Genomic DNA, 11060 nt, shown 5'->3' with positions numbered 1-11060 from the left:
AGAAACCATACAGTAAGTACATTCCCATGTTTAAAGTCATAAAAGAAGGAATGAAGGAACAAGGTGCTATCAACAAAGATCAGAAGATCTGAAAATTAACCACATACAACAGCTACAAATAGAAAAGAGAAATGGCATATTAGAGGCAAAGGAAGATATGAAAAAATAGTGTTCAAGAGAGATATGATATTACAAAAAGCAGCAAAGAGTTAAAAAGATGGAAAAGGTAAAAGAGAGGTTAACAGACAGGGGAATATATATATTAAAAAGGTCCAAAACAAGGAATTTTAACAGGCAGCCCAAAAGGATAGAATACAGAATGGGGAACAGGCAATATTTGAAGAGCTAGCAGGTAAGAAGTTTCAAGAGTTGATTAAAGATATGGAACCTCACATTCAGGAAGCAATGTCCCAACAGGGGAAAACTAAATCTGCACCTAGACACATCATAAGGATACGGAAGAACATACCACAAACAGAAAATCTTTAAAAAGTGAAAAGGAAAAAAAAGACCATTGTCTCAGTCCATTTGTACTGCTGTAACAAAATACCTGAGGTAGTAATTTATAAGAACAGAAATTGGTCAGGTGCAGTGGCTCACGCCTGTAATCCCAGCACTTTAGGAGGCCAAGGCAGGAGGATCACTTGAGGTCAGGAGTTTGAGACCAGCCTGACCAACATGATGAAACCCCATCTCTACTAAAAATACAAAAATTAGCCGGGTGTGGAGGCGCACACCTATAATCCCAGCTACTCGGGAGGCTGAGGCAGGGTAATTGCTTGAACCCGCTGGATGGAGGTTGCAGTGAGTTGAGATCGTGCCACTGCACTCCAGCCTGGTCGACAGGGCAAGACTCCATCTCCAAAAAGAATAGAAATGTATTTCCTCACAGTTCTGGAGCCTGGGAATGTAAGATCAAGGCACCAGCAGGTTTAGTGTCTGCTGAGGGTTCAGTCTCTGCTTCCAAGATGACATCTAGAATGCTGTTTCCTCACAGGGTAGAAGGAATGGAACGAAAAGGGTTGAACTCGCTCCCTCAGGCCCTTTGTTAAAGATGCTGACCCCTAATATTACCTCCTTAAAGGTCCTACCTCTTAAAGTTGTTGCACTGGGGGTTAAGTTTCAACATGAATTTTGGAGGAAGCAAAAACATCCCAAACACAAAAACAATCTATAGTAACAACTGAATCACTTCTCAGCAGAAACTTTTAAGTAGGTGGCAAGTTGAATGGACTACAGGGGATATGGGTGGGAGCAGGAAGACCAAATAGGAGGCTATTGTAGTAATCCAACCAAAACACAGTTATGGCCTAGACCAGGATGGTGACAATACATGCGTTCCAAGAGCACATGACCAAGACAGTTGAGAAATGGTCAGAATTCTGACTGTACGAAGGTACGACCAAAGGATCTGCTCTTAGACTACATGTAAGCATGAAGCAAATAAAGGAATTAAGAAGCTGGGTGCAATGACTCATATGTATAATCCCAGCACTTTGAGAAGCTGAGGTGGAGTTCAAGACCAGCCTGGGCACAACACAGTAAGATCCCGTCTCTATAAAAAGGTAAAATGAAATAAAATTAGAAAGTGCAGTGGCATACACCTGTAGTCCCAGCTATCTGGTAGACTGAGGCAAGAAGACTGCTTGAGCCCAGGAGTTTAAGGTTTCAGTGAGCTATGACTGTGCCACTGTACTCCAGCCAGGGTGACAGAGCAAGACCCTATCTCTAAATAAATAAGCAGATAGGTAGGTAGGTAGGTAGGCAGGTAGGTAGGTAGGTAGGAATTAAGGTAGACTCTAAGGTGGCTGGGCTGAATTTGTAGAGGGACAGCATTATCAATTCAAATGGAGATGACCACAGATGGAGCAGTCTGAGAAGGAAGATGAGGAGTTTCATTTGGGACATGTGTATGAGATGTGTATGAGATGTGTAAGGGTCTACTTGAAATTCCTGGTAACGATTTAAAGTGAAACCAGTCAACAAAGTTCTATCTTTTTCTCCAGTCTTGTTCAGCTGGCTGAACAGACGAAATAATAGAGAAACCAGAGTTGGACAGAACCAGGTCGAAGCACTGCATACCAAAGCAAGAGAAGGACAGGAGAGCAGAGGATGTGTGTGAGGGACTTTAAATTCACTCAGTATAGAAGGAGGTGACGAATAGTGAAAATATAATAGAAACTAATGAATTGAAGGGGACTTGAAGGCTTGTTGGAGTAAGGGTACCAGGTACCAGAGGAAATTAAGCCTGAAATATAGAAGACAGAAATCAGAGAGAGACTTCAAGGAACTGAAATCACGGAGGGACTGTAGTTATTGATAATGTCAAAAACGAAGGTATAATCACAGGAATCCTGTGGGGGAGTAGAGAGAAGTAGAAAACAAGATCATTGGAAGAGAGAAATAATTGAGAGGTAAAGGTGTTACAAGGATCACCAGCATGTAAGCATCACAAATTAACAGGAATAACGCTGGAAAGAGTGACGTTAAGACAGAATCTGAAGGTGTCGAGAAGGTAGGGGCAATGACTCAGGGCGTCGATAGACGACAGCAACAATAGGGTATTAGGTGATGTTGTCCAATAAGATTGCATTTAAAACTCACAGAAAAGAGTGAAGAAACACAGTCTGAGACATAAGAGAAAAACAGCCACCACTGTAGAGAGAAGAAATGACTCCAACAATGATCCTATGAGAAAGCTCAGGGCAAAAGAAAAACAACTGAAATTGGGCCTGGAGGAGACGCCAAATGCCAATTCTCTCCAAGCCTGATTCTTCTAATGGCTGCACTATAAGCCTAGAGCCACCAGACGGAGCTCAAGCTCAGCGCCTCAAAAACACCAATGCTTGAAGCTGTTGAAAAGACCAAGCCTCCCCCTTCCATTCAGGTCTTGCCCACCCAATTACAGCTCCCTGTCCATCACCCGGCTTCTCTGGGTACATCTTTCTCTGTCCTCTCATCTTTGCCTCTTTTGGTCCCCCTTCTCCTTTCCCCAGCCTACCTGCTTTCTCATTCTCAAAACCATAGAGGGAAAAACCCTTCTATGTTTATGTTTTTAGAAAGAAACCTTTTCCCTTTTAAAAACTCTTGCCTTTGGCCTTCTGCCCAGTGGTACAATTAAAACCTTGTCAATTTATACACAGTGTTGGTTTGGGGGGAGTTAACTAAGTTTAGACCACATACCAATTTTAAATGAGTGTATGATACAAAGGATCTGTGTTCCCATCATAGTCATTGGAAGACAAATGATATATGATGCATCTATAAAGTGCTTTAAAACAGCATATCGTCATAAATACGCTTAAACCATTAAATTGTGTATTTTAAAGAGATAAACTTCATGATACATAAAGCATATCTCAATAAAGCTGTTAAAGAAAACCCAGCTTATCCTCAAACTGTAGCATTCTCTCAGCACATCTTATTTATACTAGCTTATACTATAGTTTTCACAATCTCTTTTTCAAAAGAAGGAAAAGTTAAACTTTAGTATAGCCCCATCTATAAATTATCATAATTCTGAATTAGGAGAGTCTGGGAATTATACCACTGTTTTATTTATTTGGCGTTTAGTGCCAATTTTGTATGTTCTATTCAAGACTCTGGATGATATCAACCAACCAGTACAGGCAATGAAAAAGCTAAACCCAGTAAATATGCAGCAAATACTTACTGGAAACACACAGAGAAAGCAGGTATTACACACCACTACTTAAAACCCTCTAAAGGTCCTGGCTACTGTTAGGATAAAGTCCAAATTCCCCATGATGGCACCCAAAGCCCTTCATGATCCGGCCCCGCCAGCCTCTTCATCTATATCCTCGCCCTCCCTCTTTCCTCTGGGCCCTCACTAGTTTGATTCCTTCTCATTTCTTCAGATCCCACCTTAGACAAGGCATCCTTCTGGAAAATTCTGGAGTGCCTTCTTCAAATCCCAGGCCAGAATCAGGGCCTCTCTTTTTCGCTTTCACAGTCTGTTGTATGGTTCCCACCACAGAACCTATCACACTCTATTGAAGCTTTATTTACTCAATTATTCTCTCCAATTTGTGTCACCACTATATTCTCAGTACCCAGCAGGGAGCCTAGAACACAGTGAATGCTGAAAATTCGATGAATTTGACTGATGAGTGAGCCTCCTAATTTTCAAATAGGATTACAAAGGAGAAAACAGATGGCAAGAGTGAACAGACAGCACAGAATCTCAGGCCCTGTCGTAATGCTCTGAAGGATCTCATCCCTAGCCCTGTGCCACTTGCACAATGTCTCAACCACAATATTCTCCCCTTGACCTGCTGGAAAGTCCTTTCTTGCAGGTCTATGCCACGCAAACAGGACACAGATACCAAAAAACCGCAACACTCACAGGATGTCCAGCTCCAGTTACTGGACCAAGTGTTGGAGAAGTAGTAGAAAACATTTCTGGATCTTCCTCCACTCCTCAGAATGAGATTTCAGAGCCAGAAGGTAGCTAAAGATCATTTAGTCAACTGGTTTTCAAACTAGACTCAGCAAATCCCCTTGGGGTCATTTAGGGGAAAGAGAGCAGGGGTGATATTTTGAGCAGGCTGAACTCCAGGCTCCTTTCCACTTACTCAACCAAAGCAACTGATTTTAGCTTCTTACCATACTGGGCTTCCCCTATATGACTTTATTAAATAAAGAGTTCTACATAGCTTTTATTTAAAATAAAATCACTTACTTCATCCAATCCCCTTAATTTAGAAACAAGGAAACGGACTCAGAAGTAAATTCTGTGCTTTCTCCAGCAGTTTAGCAAAGTCAAGGACTTCAGTCTCCTGACTATATTCAGGATTCTTCCCATTATGCAAAATCACCGCCTTATAAACTCTTAACCATTTTTACAAAATGAGGAGTTCTGAGCACTACTCTATAAACTAACAACGACAAAAGAGTATAAAGGAACAAATAAGCACAACCACAAATAGGGCACTACTATACTACAGGCAATACTAAGTACCTTATATACATGATTTCTGCAGGAATCCCAGATCTACCATTTACTTTACATGTTCTTACATTACTCCATGGAGGTTTTCCCTCAATGTCTACACAGAGACAACATGGTAATCCTTGGGCATGTAAAATGCTTAGCAGAACACCTTGCACATAAGTCACAACAAACAGTAGCTAGTATTCTTGTATTCAGCTTTCACAATAACCTTATGGGGCAGGGACTCTCAAATTTTCCCAAAATACATGGCTAGCAAGGACAGTAAGAGCAAATCTAGGTCCAATTCCACAGTTTATATTCTTTTAAGAATACTATACTGTTTAGCCAAGTCACTGATTTTCTCTGTTTTAGTTCCTCTGAAGAAATAAAACAATATCAACTCAATACCTTATAGCAACACTATGCAATAAAGTTAGCAAAAACACTTTGAAAAGTCCTATGCAGGCCGGGCGCGGTGGCTCAAGCCTATAATCCCAGCACTTTGGGAGGCCGAGATGGGCGGATCACAAGGTCGGGAGATGGAGACCATCCTGGCTAACAGGGTGAAACCCCGTCTCTACTAAAAAATACAAAAAACTAGCCGGGCGAGGTGGCGGGCGCCTGTAGTCCCAGCTACTCGGGAGGCTGAGGCAGGAGAATGGCGTAAACCGGGAGGCGGAGCTTGTAGTGAGCTGAGATCCGGCCACTGCACTCCAGCCTGGGAGACAGAGCAAGACTGCCTCTCAAAAAAAAAAAAAAAAAAAAAAGTCCTATGCATACCTAAAGTAAGTTTCATCAGGGAGAATCCTCCTAAAAATAGTGATTCACTAAGATCATCCCTTCTCCCCAGAGTAAACAAGGAACTAGACTGAAAACGGGGTTAGGAGGTTACTTATCTCTGACCTTTTGGCCCTAAGCATAGCCAGAGTAAGAAATGCTTTGCTACCTCCCAGATCATCCAAAAGCAAAGTAGACGCCTCTCTTCCTACTGTCTCCCTTACTCTCTCTTAAGTATGTTTATCCAGGCAAAATTCATTTATTTAGCAGACACTTATAGAACACCTGTGATGCACCCAACATTTTGCCAAGATAAGTGGAAAACCTTACCTTTGCCTGAAGTCTTCCCTGACCATCTTACATAAGATAGCACCCGCCCTTTTGTGTCTTGTCTTCTATCCTGCTTTTTTTTTTCCTTAGCATATTGTACTATCATACATATACATCAGAAGCTCAGAAGAAGTAATTAAATGTGCCTAAGGGAGGGGTCTGAGAAGGAAATTGTTTATATTACTTGGAAAATCATAGGAAGGTTTTTACAAAGGGAAGGACAGTCTCACTTTTTCATGCCAACTTCCCCTACATTAGTACCTGGCTCAGTTCTAATTCACGCTAGCAAGACACAGTGCCAACTGTCTCTCAGTCAGGGCTCTTTCTATCAAAGTTCCTGAACCCAGTTCCAAGTGGCCCCATCCAGCATTTTGGAGGGTGGCTCTTCTTCCTGTCCTGGCAGATCAGGAAGGTCTGAAATAGAACATAATCAGGCCTGCCCTGCCCCTTCTCCTAACACAGCTGCCATGATTCACTTCCCGTTCCCAACAGTCATTTAAAGAGGGGTCGGCAAACTTTTTTTTTAAAGTTTGATAGTATACATGTAAGTATGCAAACTTAGTTTGAGAGTAAATATTTTAGGCTTTATAGGATCTAAGGTTTCTATTCCAGCTACTGAACCCTGACAATGTAGTGATGAAGCAACCACATACATACTGTACAGAAGTGGATGAACATAACTATGTTTCAATTAAACTTGATTTACAAAAACAGGCAGTGGGCAGGGTATGGCAGCTCACGCCTGTAATCCCAGCACTTTGGGAGGATATGGGGGGAGGACTGCTTGAGGCCAGGCGTTCAAGGCCAGTCTTAGCAATACTGCAAGACCCTGTCTCTATTTAAATAAGTTATTAAAAATTTAAAAAGCAAAAAGACAGTGGGCCTGTCTGCCAGAATTTGCCAATCTCTGATCTAAAGGATAATGGGAGCAATTTTTTTTATTTTTTTTTTATTTTTGAGACAGGGTCTACCATGCTGTAATGCAGTGGAACAACCACAGCTCACTGCAGCTTCCACCTCCTAGCCTCAAGCAATCCTCCCACCTCAGCCTCCCAAGCAGCTGGGACTACCGGCACACACCAGCATGCCTGGTTAATTTTTCTCTTTTTTTTTTTTTTTTTTGTAGAGAGGGGGTCTCTGTGCTGACCAGGCTGGTCTCAAACTCCTGGACTCAAGCCATCCTCCCACTTTGCCTTTCAAGCCTCCTAAAGTACTGGGATTATAGACGCGAGCCACTGGCCCTGGCCAAGAGCTATTTTCAAGCAGCTTCCGCCTGACCACTTGTGGTTACCTGTTTTAAAATCTTAGGCTGTCTAAGTCTCACCATCAAATTCTTGAACATTTCTATTTAATTACAGGGCTTACATTATTTTTCCCAGAATCACAAATTCATGTAATTTGGATATGCAAACTCAGAGTTAGGAACCCAGCTAGCATACAGAGATTCTTCATGTTGGAAAGGATTTAGTGATCAAGTCCAACCTCCCACTCAATGTAGACGTTATCTAGCAAGTAGTCACTCAGCTTCCGTTCAGACACTTCTAATGACAGGAATGACAGTCACTTCCTCCCAAGACAACTCACTCCATCTTTGGACATCTCTAAGGTAAGATATCCTACTTATTTTTCTTCTTGGCACATTTAACCACCTGATTACTTGTAAATTTATTTACACTGATTCTTCTTACCAGAAGTAGGATGCATGAGGTCAGAAGCGTAGTTTTTTGTGTTTGTAATTTTTTACTGCTGTATCCCCTGCCCCTTGAACAGTGCCTAGTACATAAAGAGTATAAAATAGTTGTTTATTGGGAAGGAGGGAGGGAGGGAGAGACGGAGAGAGGGAATGAACAAGCTAACAAAACAATGCTGCATTTGGGGAATTTAATTCAGCGTGGCTGACACCAGAGACACAAGGGGAAGAGCAATTAACTGGTAAGGTTTGGGTGGTAGGTTTGAGGCCCCTGAAATGTTACAGCAAGTGCAGAGGCTGAGGTGTACTGTTTGAGGAACATTCCCTTATCTCCTTTCCTTCCAAGCCCCACCAACCCACAGCCATTCCAACAGTAAACATCTTTTTTTTTTTTTTTGAGACAGAATCTTCTTCCATCATCCAGGCTGGAGTGAAGTGGCACGATCTCAGCTCACTGCAACCTTCGCTTCCTGGGTTCAAGCAATTCTCGAGAACTGCCTCAGCCTCCCGAGTAGCTGGGATTACAGGTGTGCACCACCACACCCAGCTAATTTTTCTATTTTTACTAGAGACGGGGTTTCACTATGTTGCCAACACTGGTCTTGAACTCCTGACCTCAAGTGATCCGCCTGCCTTGGTCTTGTGCTGGGATTACAGGTGTGAGTCACCACGCCTGGCCCAATGGTAAACATCTTTTAATGCATCTGTTCTCTGAGGACTTCCTTTTCAGACCATCCTTCCCCACAAGAGAAATGCACCATCCTAAATTCTGCAGATGCTTCTATCACTATACCCATGATACTTAAAATATCTGTCATTCCTCTGCTGGGCTCTGAGAGCAGGGACTGTTATCTTCATTTTTCAGTCCAGGGCACTGAACACAGTGACAGGGGCAAGGTAGGAACCTTATAAATGTTTTGTAAATAAATTAATGTAATAGTTTTATTGCATTTCATACTGGCCAAATTTACATAAAGGGGACTATTTTCAGATCTAGGCACTACATTCTAGGAAAGATGATTAGCCTTTATGCCAAAGGCTGAAATGCAAGTGCCAAAGAGATCAGGCCAATGATTTAAATGAGGTCAAGGGCCTAGAAGGACTATAGCTAACAGGGGTTATGCCCTACTTTTATATATAATCTCTTAAATGTAGCCAATGAATTCAGATTTTAAAAAAGACAAAATAGCTCTTTCCCTGCCGCCGCGGAGTCGCGCGGAGGCGGAGGCTTCGGTGCGTTCAACATTCCGCTTCACCCGTAACCCACCGCCATGGCCGAGGAAGGCATTGCTGCTGGAGGTATAATGGACGTTAATACTGCTTTACAAGAGGTGCTGAAGACCGCCCTCATCCACGATGGCCTAGCACGTGGAATTCGCGAAGCTGCCAAAGCCTTAGACAAGCGCCAAGCCCATCTTTGTGTGCTTTGCATCCAACTGTGATGAGCCTATGTATGTCAAGTTGGTGGAGGCCCTTTGTGCTGAACACCAGATCAACCTAATTAAGGTTGATGACAAGAAACTAGGAGAATGGGTAGCCCTCTGTAAAACTGACAGAGAGGGGAAACCCCGTAAAGTGGTTGGTTGCAGTTGTGTAGTAGTTAAGGACTATGGAAAGGAGTCTCAGGCCAAGGATGTTATCGAAGAGTACTTCAAATGCAAGAAATGAAGAAATAAATCTTTGGCTCACAAAAAAAAAAAAAAAGACAAAATAAAAAGAATACCACTGTATAGTCCTCCAAAACACACATGCCTGCAAGTGGAAATGGGAAGCAAATTTGCAACCTGTATTGGATAAAGGGATTAAGTAAGGGAGTAACACAATCAGAACTGCAGTTTTTGAAAGACCGTTCTAGCAGGATAAACTAGGGTGCTATTGTAATAGTCAAGGCAAGAGATGGGATGAGGGCCTGAACCAGGACAGTTCAAATGGAGTAAAAGGGTGGGATGGATGAAAGATGACCTGGTCTGCCCAGTTCTCATAACAAAGTCCAAGACTGCATGAACTAATCTGGCAGCCACACTACCAGTGTGTAGATTCATACTTGTTTTGTTTCCAAATAAACTGTCAAATCTCATTTTTAATAACCGAAATATGGGGTTTAATTCTTTTGCAGGCAATGCGATACAATGATTAAAGTTGACGAACTCTGAAGCCAGGCAGCCTAAGTTCAAATTCTGACTTTACTAGCTACTAGCTGTGTGACCTTGGATAAGTCATTTGACTTCTCTATGCTTCAATACCTGTAAGGTTATGGTATGTGTAAATGAGTTAATGCAAGAATTGCTTAGACTAGTACCTGGTCCACAGTAAGTGTCATGTAAGTTTCAGCTTAAATTATTATTTATTATTTTTGGATTTCAACTTCTTAGTTTTAATCCCTTGACTAAATATTCTCTACACTGTCTAGCCTGCAAGCATTCACTATGTAAGTCTCATAGGCATGTCTTTTCTATATCTTCATCCAAATTGATGTTCAAAAACAAAATATAACCAAAAACAGCCCTGACAGCCCTGTAGAATGTCACTAAAAACACCTCCTATAGATTAACACCGATCTACTACAATTCCTGAGTACAATTATTCAACAAGCTCCAAAAGCCAGGTCAAACTTTTTTTTGTCTTGGGATCACATGAGAAAACATTAAATACCTAATTTTAGCACTTAAGAAACATTACCTTTGTAGCACATTCCAATCCTCCAGCAACCTAGGAATCTTTCCAAAAATGAAATGTGCTGATATACACCAAACTGCTATATGGTAATTATTTCTGGATAATGTGCTTTTTTTCTGTTTTTGCTTATGTCTGTTCTCTAATATTTTTATACTGAACTTGGACCGATCATTTAAAAAAAATCATGGCAAGGCTTAAAGAAAAAAAAGAATTGTTATCAGCTAGCATGATTTATTCTTAATGAATACAAGCTGGCTTCTAGGGGTCACTGTTGTTCTCATTCTTTGATCAATCAATTTTAGAATTTTAACCGAGATCACTGTCAAGTTTCCAAAGACATCCTTAAACCCATGTGACCCAGACGTTAACTCCAAATAAATCAAACATCTCAGATGGGCACAGTGGCTCATGCCCATAATCATAGCGCACTTTGGGAGTCTGAGGCAGGCAGACAGCTTGAGCCCAGGAGTTCGAGACCAGCCTCGGCAACACGACGAAACTCTTTCTCTACAAAAAATACAAAAATTAGCTGGGCGTGGTGGCATGTGCCTGTAGTCCCAACTTCTCAGGAGGCTGAGGCGGGAGGATCAATCGAGCCTGGGAGGTCAAAGCTACAGTGAGCTGAGATCACAC

General features: G+C 41.8%; 1 protein-coding gene and 1 pseudogene across 4 annotated transcripts in view; one reads left to right on the top strand and one right to left on the bottom strand.

Moving 5' to 3' along the window:
- LUZP1 (leucine zipper protein 1) overlaps window positions 1-11060 on the bottom strand; it is a 98000-nt gene that overhangs the window by 11103 nt on the left and 75837 nt on the right. The gene's annotated exons all lie outside the window — the stretch shown is intronic.
- On the top strand, window positions 8959-9455 carry LOC111547708 (annotated as a pseudogene). Its single transcript, XR_002733203.3, has one exon. The product of XR_002733203.3 is annotated as a 40S ribosomal protein S12 pseudogene (transcript).

This window comes from Piliocolobus tephrosceles, chromosome 1 (assembly GCF_002776525.5).
Source record: "Piliocolobus tephrosceles isolate RC106 chromosome 1, ASM277652v3, whole genome shotgun sequence".
NCBI lineage: Eukaryota > Metazoa > Chordata > Mammalia > Primates > Cercopithecidae > Piliocolobus > Piliocolobus tephrosceles.
This window is presented reverse-complemented; position numbering and strand designations above follow the sequence as displayed.